The sequence below is a fragment of the Bos javanicus genome, chromosome 5, assembly GCF_032452875.1.
Source record: "Bos javanicus breed banteng chromosome 5, ARS-OSU_banteng_1.0, whole genome shotgun sequence".
NCBI lineage: Eukaryota > Metazoa > Chordata > Mammalia > Artiodactyla > Bovidae > Bos > Bos javanicus.
The window spans coordinates 69,547,963-69,562,674 of NC_083872.1; positions in this window are offsets into that span (position 1 = coordinate 69,547,963).

Consider the following 14,712-nt stretch of genomic DNA (forward strand, 5'->3'; position numbering starts at 1 on the left):
GATCCCCGGGAGAAGGAAATGGCAACCCACTCCAGTATTCTTGCCTGGGAAATCACATGGACAGAGGAGCCTGGTGGGCGATGTCCACAGAGTTGCAAAGAGTTGGACACAGATGAGCAGGCACCCATTGTAGGTTTACTGGGTGGAAGCATTCCAGTTACACGGGACATTCTTTCCATCCTCACAGTGACCCTCCAGGGTTGGCTCTGCCGTGGACCCATAGTACAGAAGAGGAACCGAGGTCTCAAGATGAGCACCTGCCTGAGAAACCACCGCTGGAAATGACTGGAGCTCAGATTTCAATCCTTTTTTCTCCTTGATTTCAAAGTTCTATATTATATAGTCTTACATGTAACATACATAGCTGCCATGAATCGCATGTTCACAAGACCCAGGCCCAGGGCTAAGGCTTTAGGTAAAGGCATGTTTATCAACCAGGACTGAAATCCAAATCCTCAGTCGCTTCTCACCTCAGGCCACATGGCCTATTGAATAGCTTGGCCATCCTCTGCCTTTGCTTTCTGGTTTATTATCTTGGGAGCAGAGATCAATACAGTCGTGTGACTGACTCATCTGTTACCAGCAAAATAAAGGCGCCGGAAGGTTTTTGCTGATTTGAGAGGTGTGATGCTTGTTGCTCGGCATTGGAATGCTATGTTCCGTTTACAAGGATACTTCAGATATTTATGGCTTGCCCACTAATTATTTGATGCTTGCAGTGGAGTTATTTTTGGCTCCTGGAGTCAGAGAAAAATGGGGTCAAATCCTGACTCTATCACTTATTAGCTGGGAGACAAAGCCTTTCGAGGCCTCTTTCACTGTTTCTGCGTGTGGGGAAAACAGAAGTGGCCTGTGTCACACTAGTTGTGCTTGATTGTCATCATGCACTTGAAGTGGTGCCTGTAAAGTGCTCTCAGTATGTGTTAGCTATTGGTAATACTTTTATCATCATTATTGTATCTAAACGAGGGCTGTCCTGGGCCAGACTGTAGGAGAGAGAGGCCTGGGAATAGGATGATGGGGAGGACATTGTGTCAACTGCATTGGAGGCTTTAAACATTTAAGACCAAGGATCCTGACTGCTCACACTTCCTACATCTATAAAATAGCAATGGCAATCCTCTCTCTTGGGTGTGAAATTTAAATGAAAATACCTACAAGGGTAAAGATAATAATGACAAAAATTTATAAACCTTTAATATGTTGTAGGCAGTGTTCTGAGACTTTCTTGTTTGTTGTTTAGTCGCCAAGTCGTGTCTGACTTTTTTGTGACCACATGGACTGTAGCCCGCCCGTCTCCTCTGTCCATGAGATTTCCCAGGCAAGAATACTGGAGTGAGTTGCCATTTCCTCCTCCAGGGTATCTTCCAAACCCGGGGATGGAATCTGCACTAACAGGCAGATTTTTACGCCTGAGCCACCAGGGAAGCCTGTTCTAAGACTTTAACGTGCATTAACTCAGTAGGTCCACAAGGCAAATAGTCTGAAGTTGATGCTGTTATAATCTCCATTTTGAAGATGAGGGACTGAAGGGGAATGTTTGTCTGGGATGTCACAGGGATTCATTAAATATTTCTTAGGTATTGAGCACTTTCAGGAGAAAAAACTTTTCTTTATCCTGCCTACCTCCTGGTACAGAATAGGTGCTTGGTATGTTTTTATTGTTGAATAAGTGATATAGACCAGAGGTTGACTGACCTTTTCTGTGAGGGCCCCATAGCAGCTATCTTGGGTTTTGCGTTTAAACACAAACTATGTTGGGTTTTAAGTTCTAACTTCTCAACTCTCTATTGTAGCACAAAAGTGGCCATAGACTATGTAGAAATAAATGAGCATGGCTGTGTTTTGATCAAGCTATTTCTAAAAGCAGGTGGCAGGACAGATTTGGCTGTGGCTGTGGTTTGCCCCACCTTGATGTAGATGCTGATAAACAGTACTGTTTATTAAATGCATCATCTTTGCTAGGCTGTTCAAAGTAGCTTCATGCTCTATCTCCTGAGATACCAGTGAGGAAAGGGGACTCACTGGGTTTAAATAACCTGTCCAGGTCTGCCAGACTGCAAATCTTAGATAAAGGAGATCATGTCAAGGATTTTAGAATGTGATCCAGATGAAAGTATAAGTCTAGATCCTTATTACTCAACGTCTGGCCCATGGCCCAAAAGCCGTGGGATCAACTGGGAGCTCCTTCAAAATACACAATGTCAGCTCCTAACTCTAATCTTAACACTACTCCAACCTACTGAATTAGAACCTACATTTTCCCTGTTTTATGTGGTGGATAATAGGTTTGTCTAAAGTCAAACCGTACACTTAAGAAGACTGCTTTTTGGTATGTAAATTATAGCCCAATAAAGTGATGGAGACAAAGAAAAAAAGAATCTACATTTTCCTAAGCCTCTGAAGTAACTCTCATTCATATTAAAATTTGAGAAGTAAAACAAGACAAAGATCCAAACACTGTTCAATATCCTGAAATGTCGAGCTTTTGTAAGATAGCAAATCATCATATGGCTAAGGTTTTATTCACTTTGCAGGTGGATGTAAACTGTTGGCGTGCGGCTGATAGAGTAAGAGGCAGAAACGCCTGTGAGGAAAGATACACTTAGACGCCGAATAGGAGCTGTATTGTCTAACAGCTTTTGGAAGCTACTTGGAAAATGTAGCTGATAATTTAATAATCTTTAAGGTAAAGACATTAGAAATACGCAAAGGGAGCTGGTTGGTTTTGCCAAATGGGGTCAGAACAAGGTTGTCTACCCCCCAGAGATGACAATTCAGGTTTAAATTGCTCAGAAGCTCCAAATCAGAGCCAAGCGTGTGGATGATCTATTTGAATTTTTTCTAGTGACTGTGACAGGCCCAGTAGCCCCTGCACGGCCTCTGCTCCCTCTGGCTTAACGTGATTGACAGTCAGGTTAGCACACAAAGGGCGGTGAGGAATCGCTCAGCTAAACAAGCTCCTCGACCTCCAGTCTCTAGAAGAATGTTGACTGACAAGGACACAATTAAAAAGGGATTGATTTATTGAGCTGGAATGCTCCGTCTCGCCTAATCTCAGCATCTCTCTGCTTTGTGTAATCACCATTTCCAAACAAGAGTCAGCCTCCACAAATGAAACCCTTGTGGTCACCAGGGAGCCAAAGATGCTCTTAGTTACCGAAGGTAGCTCAGCCCTAGACGCTCATAAAGAAAAACCACATGAAAGAAGTCCTCTCCTGCACAGGTCCTGGATAAGGATCTGGAATTCAGCAGGGAAGGACGATCTAAACAAAAAGTAAGTGGTGGTCATGAAAACTGCGAATCTTGGCTCCAGGACGGAACCGGGTTAAAAAGAGTAAATGGGCAAGGAGCCTTATTTTCGTCTTTCATATAATGAAACTGTAAATTTCTGTTAGAAATCACAGGGTCATCAAATGTCTGGAATGTTGATGGGGATGCCCGTGGGATTCAAGGGGAAAAAATAGTCTGAGGATTTGAATTCATTGTTCCCTTTGAACTGTTTCATTGAACTGATGCGGTTGAATCTCAGTTATGCGTGTGCAAATAATTATTTCTAATTGTTGGGATTTGAGGTTCACCCCATAAATAGCACCTTTCTTTTTCACCAGAGTTATGAACTGGTTGAGGACTAAAACAAAAGTCTTGGCTGCTGGAGATTGAAATACAGCACCATTTTTGTTACTGATGAAGTGGGAAATGTAAGCTTATACCTGTGTGTTCTAGGGACGGGTAGATTTCTTGCTACTGAGTCCCCAACCTAAAAAGACTTAACTCCCTCAGGCAGAGCAGCTCTGGACAGGCCCTTGGAAACACCATACAAAGGGCAGAGCATGCCCTTTTGTACCAGAGCATGCTCTGGCAGACAGGCTCTCTCCCAAGAGAAAATGTAAAGAAAGGGATGGGCTGTACATTCCTAACTCCTCTCTTCAAACTTAGAATAAAAATATCACTCTTTGCTGGGTCATATGGTAGTTCTACTTTTAGTGTTTTAAGGCACTTCCATACTGTTCTCCATAGTGGCTGTATTAATCTACATTCTCACTAACAATGCAAGAGGGTTCCTTTTCTCCACACCCTCTCTTACTGTTTGTAGATTTTTTGATGATGGCCATTCTGTTCAGTGTGAGGACATGGAAACAACCTAAATGTTCATTGACAGAGCGATGGGTAAAGAAAATGTGGCTCATACATACAATGGAATTTTACTCAGCCATAAAAAGGGATGAAATTGGGTCATTTGTAGAGATGTGGATGGACCTAGAGTCTGTCACACAGAGTAAAATTATGTCAGAAGAGAAAAACAAATATTGTTTATTAACTCATGTATGTGGGGTCTAGAAAAGTAGTCAAGATGTACATATTTGTAGAGCTGAAATAGAGACCCAGATGTAGGAAATAGACGTGTGGAAATGGTGGGGAAGGGGGGAAGAATTGGGAGATTGGGATTGACATATATATACTACCATGTGTGAAACAGACAGCTGATAGGAAGCTGCCATATAGCACAGGGAGCTCAGCTTGGTGCTCTATGATGACCTAGAGGCCTGGAATGTAGGGGGTGGGAGGGAGGTCCTAGAGGGAGAGGATATCTGTATACTTAGAGCTGATTCACTTCTGTGTGCAGCAGAAACTAACACCACGTTGTAAAGCAACTATACCCCAATTAAAAAAAAAAAAATTTATTCTCTCCTGAGAGCCAGTGAAACAGAGAGAAACAGGAATGAAGTGGGACCTCCCCCATGTGGAAGAAATAGCTTTCAGTGAGGAAGAAGGGCAATTGAGAAAATAGGCTGAGAGGGTTGCACAACTGACCTGGGACACACAGCTAGGATGCAGGGAGACTTCAGGGCATACCCGGCTTTCCCTGGTTCTGGAGCCTGAAATGTGGACTAGGTTCAGCTCTATTTGTTGAATGAATAAAGTGAATGGTTGAGTGAAGAAGGCGACATTTGAGAATCATAGGTTGAGAAGTATGGTATTGATGGGGGAGTCCGTGGGGCATTGTAGATCTTTCTCCCAACTCAGGGGCTGGCCCAGGGGACGGCTTGCTTGATCTCCTGCCAGGCTAGGCCAAGTGCCTAGCAAGTGGGCTCTGGAACTGGCCCTGCTGGCCCAGGAGCCAACATCAGCTTGGTGTTCTTGGCTTGTCCACTTGGCCACCTCCATCCCCATGGGGTGGTCTCTGATTTTGTTCTAGATTGCCAGGGGATCTGCAGATTGGCCTTCCAGATGGCCAAGGGGACAAAGCCCCACCCTTTCAGGGGTGGGATAAATGTATCTCTGCCCTATCTAGAAATCTGACTCACAGATTAGGGAAAAGCGTGGCCAAGCGAGGCTGACATTCAACTTCCCCTATCTTGGTGGGGATTTCACAGTCTCTCATACATCTGGTCACCATGGTTCCAGATATACCTTCCACCCTGGGTATGAAACACAAAACAGAGTCCCCAGTGCTTCATTTTCCCTGACTTGCTCTTCATATCTTGCCATTTATTCATCATCATTGTTGGGGCAGTAGGGTTCCCTTTATCAGGGGGTCCTTCCTCCAGGAGGGGCCCTTTCTCCTGGCCCAGAGCTCTGTTTCCATCTTATCAGCTTTGCCACCTCCTCCTGTCCCCTCTTTCTCTGTCACACCAACCCTGGTGTGGACTTCTGTGATCTTAATCTCTTTCTTTGGAAACTTCTGTCACTTCCAATCTCCCCCAGTTTTCTCCCTCCACCTCAGCTGTTTCTCCCAGCCCCCCATCGCCTTCTCAGCTTTCTCTTCAAAGAGATTGTGTGTCATTTTCTCCTTATTTGGTCCAATGTGACCTGACAGGGTGGCTGGAGCAGAATATTGGGGGTAGAAATATGTACTTAGTTTTCCACAGATTTTCTTTGCTTTCTTTTCTGAATGGGGCATTTGCAATCAATTTATGTCATTTAGCTGAAAGGTTAAGAATTTTCCACTTAAAAATCAACCTCCCCAAATGAAAAAATTTTTGGCACTTTTTTGTATAGTAGGCAAGTCTCCACATGCCTCTGTGCAGAGAGACTGCTCTGGAGAGGGTTTCCTTAGGAATTCCTGTGGACTGAGCACGGCTTCTGTTCAGGTCTTATGAACACTGATTTTATGGAGTGGACAGGAGGTATTGTTCTATTTCTGTTTTTTTGCCACACCACAGGGCATGTGGGATCTTAGTTCCCTGACCAGGGATTGAACCTGTGCCTGCTGCATTGGAAGAACAAAGTCTTAACCACTGGACCAACAGGGAAGTCCCAGATCTTGTTCTTTTGTCTCCCTTAAGGTACTCTCCCAGAGAAATGACATCACCATTGAGTGCTTCCACAGGTGGGCATGAGACTAAGGCTCACCTGTACCAACCCCTTCCAGGATAGGTTTCAATGGAAAGAAATGGGAACAGAACAGAACAAGGCAAAGCAACCCTGAATTATTTGTTAAGACCCTGACTCCAAACCTAGTTACAAACTTCAGTAGACCCAGGCTCCATCTTATGAAGACTTCTTTTTCTTAAGTGGCACCAAGTATGGAATCTAAAATATGACACAAATCAACATATTTACAAAACAAGAACAGACTCACAGACATAGAGAACAGACTTGTGGTGGCCAAGGGTCGGGGAAGAGGGTGGGAAAGAAAGAGTTTGGGATTAGTAGAGGCAAACTACTGTAAATAGGTTGGATAAACAACAAGGTTTTACTCTATAGCATGGGGACTATATTCAATATCCTCTGACAAACTATAATGGAAAAGAACATGAAAAAGACATTATATTTATATTGAAACACGAAGAAATTAAAACAACATTGTAAATCAACTATACTTCAATAATATTTTTAAAAAGTGGCACCAAGGAGTCTTGAGGGGTTGCTGTTCATATTCCCACCCCATCCCTGTTACCAGTCTGGTGCCCCCAGATCCCAGCTGCTCTGTGCGCTGCCTGCTAAAACTTCACAACTGCCCCTTCTCTAGAGGTTTGCCTCCATCCTTGGAGCCTCTTTACTTGGGAGAATGCAAGCTCCACCATTTGTCTTCTTCAACCTGCATCCAATGAGTAACCAACAGGGGTTATATGAGATGAGCCCCTGTTTCAAAGGGAGATCAGCTGTGACATACAGTTCATGCTCCAGAGCTCCCTGTGGGCATCAGGCTTCAGACAGATCCAAGCTGAGACCCTATCCTGGCTTTGCTCACTTCCTTAGTAAGACACATGTGCCCAAATCCTTGTCTCAGGCTCTGCTTCCAAAGAACCAGATGTAAAACAGATAAGCATGCCAAGTCAGCAAAAGGATTTACCCCATCAGGACCCACACCTGAATCGGGGTCTTACCATGTTGGGGAAAGGGATGGTCATACTCACAGGGAGAAGTGGGGAGACCACATTGCATATTCTTATTCCGGTGCCAGAGCAGAACCAGTCTAGATGGCTTGATTCAGGCTTAAATCAAGTGACAGTGGAGGGAGCGGCAGGCCTACATTGTCCCCACTGACAGGATCAAGAGAGAAAGTTTCCCAAATAGGATGCAGAGTATCCAAGAGAAAGAGATGGCTCTCTCTGAGGGTGGTTGGGCTTCAGGTTCCTAACCGGCTGCTGAGAGATGGAGCGCAGTGGTCTTTCATTGTTGCTCAGTCCCTAAGTCATGTCCGACTCTTTGTGACCCCATGGACTGCAGCACACCAGGTTCCTCTGTCCTCCATTATCTCCCAGAGTATGCTCAAATTCATGTCCATTGAATAACAGGCAAATTTGGCCTTGGAGTACAGAATGAAGCAGGGCAAAAGCTAAAAGAGTTTTGACAAGGGAACACACTGGTCAGAGCAAACACCCTCGTCCAACAACATGGACATCACCAGATGGCCAACACTGAAATCAGATTGATTATATTCTTTGCAGCCAAAGATGAAGAAGCTCTATACAGTCAGAAAAAACAAGACCGGGAGCTGACTGTGGCTCAGATCATGAACTCCTTATTGCCAAATTCAGACTTAAATTGAAGAAAGTAGGGAAAACCACTCGACCATTCAGATATGACCTAAATCAAATCCCTTATGATTATACAGTGGAAGTGAGAAATAGCTTCAAGGGATTAGATCTGATAGAGTGACTGATGACTATGGATGGAGGTTTGGAACACTGTACAGGAGGCAGGGATCAAGACCATCCCCAAGAAAAAGAAATGCAAAAAAGCAAAATGACTATCTGAGGAGGCCTTACAAATAGATGTGACAAGGAGAGAGGTGAAAAGCAAAGGAGAAAAGGAAAGATATATCCATTTGAATGCAGAGTTCCAAAGAATAGCATGCAGAGATAAGAAAGCCTTCCTCAGTGATCAGTGCAAGCCTTTCCTCAGTGTTTACAGGAAAACAGTAGAATGGGAAAGACCAGAGGTCTCTTCAAGAAAATTAGAGATAGCAAGGGAACATTTCGTGCAAAGATGGGCTCAATAAAGGACAGAAATGGTATGGACCTAACAGAAGCAGAAGATATTAAGAAGAGGTGGCAAGAATACACAGAAGAACTGTACAAAAAAGATCTTCATGACCCAGATAATCAGGATGATGTGATCACTCACCCAGAGCCAGACATCCTGGAATGTGAAGTCAAGTGGGCCTTAGGAAGCATCACTACGAACAAAGTTAGATGAGGTGATGGGATTCCAGTTGAGCTATTTCAAATCCTGAAAGATGATGCTGTGAAAGTGCTGCACTCAATATGCCAGCAAACTTGGAAAACTCAGCAGTGGCCACAGGACTGGAAAAGGTCAGTTTTCATTCCAATCCTGAAGAAAGGCAATGCCAAAGAATGCTCAAACTACCGCACAATTGTACTCATCTCACACACTAGTAAGTTCAGTTAAGTTCAGTCGCTCAGTCATGTCTGACTCTTTGTGACCCATAGACTGCAGCATGCCAGGCCTCCTTGTCCATTACCAACTCCCAAACTCATGTCCATGGAGTCAGTGATGCCATCCAACGATCTCATCCTCTGTCGTCCCCTTCTCATCCTGCCCTCAATCTTTCCCAGCATCAGGGTCTCTTCAAATGAGTCAGCTCTTCACATCAGGTGGCCAAAGTACTGGAGTTTCAGCTTCAACATCAGTCCTTCCAGTGAACACCCAGGACTGATCTCCTTTAGGATGGATTGGTTGGATCTCCTTGCTGTCCAAGGGACTCTCAAGAGTCTTCTCCAACACCACAGTTCAAAAGCATCAATTCTTAGGTACTCTGCTTTCTTTATAGTCCAACTCTCACATCCATACATGACCACTGGAAAAACCATACATAGCCTTGACTAGATGGACCTTTGTTGACAAAGTAATGTCTCTGTTTTTTAATATGCTATCTAGGTTGGTCATGACTTTCCTTCCAAGGAGTAAGTGTCTTTTAATTTCATGGCTGCAATCATCATCTGCAGTGATTTTGGAGCCCAGAAAAATAATGTCAGGCACTATTTCCACTGTTTCCCCATCTATTTCCCATGAAGTGATGGGATCATATACCATGATCTTAGTTTTCGGAATGTTGAGCTTTAAGCCAACTTTTTCACTCTCCTCTTTCACTTTCATCAAGAGGCCCTTTAGTTCTTCTTCATTTTCTGCCATAAGGGTGGTGTCATTTGCATATCTGAGGTTATTGATATTTCTCCTGGCAATCTTGATTCCAGCTTGTGCTTCCTCCAGCCCAGCGTTTCTCATGATGTACTCTGCATATATGTTAAGTAAGCAGGGTGACAATACACAGCCTTGATGTACTCCTTTGCCTATTTGGAACCAGTCTGTTGTTCCATGTCCAGTTCTAACTATTGTTTCCTTATCTGCATACAGATTTCTCAACAGGCAGGTCAGGTGGTCTGGTATGCCCATCTCTTTCAGAATTTTCCACAGTTTATTGTGACCCACACAATCAAAGGCTTTGGCATAGTCAATAAGTCAGAAATAGATGTTTTTCTGGACCTCTCTTGCTTTTCCGATGATCCAGAGGATGTTGGCAATTTGAACTCTGGTTCCTCTGCCTTTCCTAAAACAAGCTTGAACATCTGGAAGTTCACAGTTTACATATTGCTGAAGCCTGGCTTGCAGAATTCTGAGCATTACTTTATTAGTGTGTGAGGTAAGTGCAGTTGTGTTGTAGTTTGAGCATTCTTTGGCATTGCCTTTCTTCAGGATTGGAATGAAAACTGACCTTTTCCAGTCCTGTGGCCACTGCTGAGTTTTCCAAGTTTGTTGGCATATTGAGTGCAGCACTTTCACAGCATCATCTTTCAGGATTTGAAATAGCTCAACTGGAATCCCATCACCTCCACTAGCTTTGTTCATAGTGATGCTTCCTAAGGCCCACTTGACTTCACATTCCAGGATGTCTGGCTCTGGGTGAGTGATCACATCATCCTGATTATCTGGGTCATGAAGATCTTTTTGTACAGTTCTTCTGTGTATTCTTGCCACCTCTTCTTAATATCTTCTGCTTCTGTTAGGTCCATACCATTTCTGTCCTTTATTGAGCCCATCTTTGCATGAAATGTTCCCTTGCTATCTCTAATTTTCTTGAAGAGACCTCTGGTCTTTCCCATTCTACTGTTTTCCTGTAAACACTGAGGAAAGGCTTGCACTGATCACTGAGGAAGGCTTTCTTATCTCTGCATGCTATTCTTTGGAACTCTGCATTCAAATGGATATATCTTTCCTTTTCTCCTTTGCTTTTCACCTCTCTCCTTGTCACATCTATTTGTAAGGCCTCCTCAGATAGTCATTTTGCTTTTTTGCATTTCTTTTTCTTGGGGATGGTCTTGATCCCTGCCTCCTGTACAGTGTTCCAAACCTCCATCCATAGTCATCAGTCACTCTATCAGATCTAATCCCTTGAAGCTATTTCTCACTTCCACTGTATAATCATAAGGGATTTGATTTAGGTCATATCTGAATGGTCGAGTGGTTTTCCCTACTTTCTTCAATTTAAGTCTGAATTTGGCAATAAGGAGTTCATGATCTGAGCCACAGTCAGCTCCCGGTCTTGTTTTTTCTGACTGTATAGAGCTTCTTCATCTTTGGCTGCAAAGAATATAATCAATCTGATTTCAGTGTTGGCCATCTGGTGATATCCATGTGTAGAGTCTTCTCTTGTATTGTTGGATGAGGGTGTTTGCTATGACCAGTGTGTTCTCTTGCCAAAACCCTATTAGCCTTTGCCCTGCTTCATTCTGTACTCCAAGGCCAAATTTCCCTGTTACTCCAGGTGTTTCTTGACTTTCTACTTTTTAAAAATATGTTTATTTATTTAATTGGAGACTAATTACTTTACAATATTGTATTGGTTTTGCCATACATTGACATGAATCTGCCACAGGTGTACATGTGTTCTCCATCCTGAACCCCCCTCTCACCTCCCTCCCCATACTCTCCCTCTGGGTCATCCCAGTGTACCAGCCCCAAGCATCCTGTATGATGCATCAAACCTGGACTGGCAATTCGTTTCACATATGATAATATACATGTTTCAATGCCATTCTCCCAAATCATCCCACTCTTGCCCTCTCCCACAGACTCCAAAAGACTTCTGTACATCTATGTCTCTTTTGCTGTCTCGCATACAGGGTTATCGTTCAGCTCAGTTCAGTTCAGTCACTCAGTCGTGTCCAACTCTTTGCAACCCCATGAACTGCAGCACCTCAGGCCTCCCTGTCCATCACCAACTCCCGGAGTTCACTCAAACTCATGTCCATTGAGTCGGTGATGCCATCCAGCCATCTTCATCCTCTGTCGTCCCCTTCTTGTCCTGCCCTCAATCCCTCCCAGGATCAGAGTCTTTCCCAATGAGTCAACTCTTCGCATGAGGTGGCCAAAGTACTGGAGTTTCAGCTTTAGCATCAGTCCTTCCAATGAACACCCAGGACTGATCTCCTTTAGAATGTACTGGTTGGATCTCCTTGCAGTCTAAGGGACTCTCAAGAGTCTTCTCCAACACCACAGTTCAAAAGCATCAATTCTTTGGCGCTCAGCCCTCTTCACAGTCTAACTTTCACATCCATACGTGACCACTGGAAAAACCATAGCCTTGACTAGACAGACCTTTGTTGGCAAAGTAATGTCTCTGCTTTTTAATATGCTGTCTAGGTTGGTCATAACTTTCCTTCCAAGGAGGAAGCGTCTTTTAATTTCATGGCTGCAATCATCATCTGCAGTGATTTTGGAGCCCAGAAAAATAAAGCCAGCCACTATTTCCACTGTTTTCCCATCTGTCTGCCATGAAGTGATGGGACCATATGCCATGATCTTAATTTTCGGAATGTTGAGCTTTAAGCCAACTTTTTTGCTCTCCTCTTTCACTTTTCATCAAGAGGCTTTTTAGTTCCTCTTCACTTTCTGCCTTAAGGGTGGTGTCATCTGCATTTCTGAGGTTATTGATATTTCTCCCGGGAATCTTGATTCCAGCTTGTGCTTCATCCAGCCCAGCATTTCTCATAATGTACTTTGAATGTAAGTTAAATAAGCAGGATGACAATATACAGCCTTGATGTACTCCTTTTCCTATTTGGAACCAGTCTGTTGTTCCATGTCCAGTTCTAACTGTTGCTTCCTGACCTGCATATAGGTTTCTCAAGGGTTATTGTTACCATCTTTCTAAATTCCATATATATGCGTTATTATACATATTATGTATTGATGTTTTTCTTTCTGGCTTACTTCACTCTGTATAATAGGCTCCAGTTTCATCCATCTAATTAGAACTGATTCAAATGTATTGTTTTTAATGGCTGAGTAATACTCCATTGAGTATGTGTACCACAGCTTTCTTATCCATTCTTCTGCTGATGGACACCTAGGTTGCTTCCATGTCCTGGCTATTATAAACAGTGCTGCGATGAACACTGGGGTACACGTGTCTCTTTAGATTCTGGTTTCCTCAGTGCGTGTGCCCAGCAGTGGGATTGTTGGATCGTATGGCAGTTCTATTTCCAGTTTTTAAAGGAATCTCCACACTGTTCTCCACAGTGGCTGTACTAGTTTTCATTCCCACCAACAGTGTAAGAGGGTTCCCTTTTCTCCACACCCTCTCCAGCATTTATTGCTTGTAGACTTTTGGATCGCAGCCATTCTGACTGGCGTGAAATGGTACCTCATAGTGGTTTTGATTTGCATTTCTCTGATAATGAGTGATGTTGAGCATCTTTTCATGTGTTTGTTAGCCATCTATATGTCTTCTTTGGAGAAATGTCTGTTTAGTTCTTTGGCCCATTTTTTGATTGGGTCGTTTATTTTTCTGGAATTGAGCTGCAGGAGTTACTTGTATATTTTTGAGATTAATTCTTTGTCAGTTGCTTCATTTGCTATTATTTTCTCCCATTCTGAAGACTGTCTTTTCACGATGCTTATAGTTTCCTTTGTTGTGCAGAATCTCTTAATTTTAATTAGGTCCCATTTGTTTATTTTTGCTTTTATTTCCAATATTCTGGAAGGTGGGTCATGGAGGATCCTGCTGTGATTTATGTTGGAGAGTGTTTTGCCTATGTTCTCCTCTAGGAGTTTTATAGTTTCTGGTCTTATGTTTAGATCTTTAATCCATTTTGAGTTTATTTTTGTGTATGGTGTTAGAAAGTGTTCTAGTTTCATTCTTTTACGGGTGGTTGACCAGTTTTCCCAGCACCACTTGTTAAAGAGATTGTCTTTCTCCATTGTATATTCTTGCCTCCTTTGTCAAAGATAAAGGTGTCCATAGGTACGTGGATTTATCTCTGGGGTTTCTACTTTGTTCCATTGATCTATATTTCTGTCTTTGTGCCAGTACCATACTGTCTTGATGACTGTGGCTTTGTAGTAGAGCCTGAAGTCAGGCAGGTTGATTCCTCCAGTTCCATTGTTCTTTCTCAAGACTGCTTTGGCTATTCGAGGTTTTTAGTATTTCCATATAGATTGTGAAATTATTTGTCCTAGCTCTGTGAAAAATACCATTGGTAGCTTGATAGGGATTGCGTTGAATCTATAGATTGCTTTGGGTAGTATACTCATTTTCACTCTGTTTATTCTTCCAATCCATGAACATGGTATATTTCTCCATGTACTAGTGTCATCTTTGATTTCTTTCACCAGTGTTTTATAGTTTTCTATATATAGGTCTTTTGTTTCTTTAGGTAGATATATTCCTAAGTATTTTATTCTTTTCGTTGCAATGGTCAATGCAATTGTTTCCTTAATTTCTGTTTTTTCATTGTGAGTGTATAGGAATGCAAGAGATTTCTGAGTGTTAATTTTATATCCTGCAACTTTACTATATTCATTGATTAGCTCTAGTAATTTTCTGGTGGATTGACTTCCTACTTTTGCATTCCAGTCTCCTATAATGAAAAGGACATCTTTTTGGAGTGTTAATTCTAAAAGGTCTTGTAGGTCTTCATAGAACCGTTCAACTTCAGCTTCTTCAGTGTTACTGGTCGGGACACAGACTTGGATTATCGTGATACTGAATGGTTTGCCTTGGAAACAGAGATCATTCTGTCGTTTTTGAGACTGCATCCAAGTACTGCATTTTGGACTCTTGTTGACTATGATGGCTATTCCAATTCTTCCAAGGGATTCCTGCCCACAGTAGTAGATATAATGGTCATCTGAGTTAAATTCACCCATTCCAGTCCATTTTCGTTCTCTGATTCCTAGAATGTTGACGTTCACTCTTGATATCTTCTGTTTGACCACTTCCAATTTGCCTTGATTCAT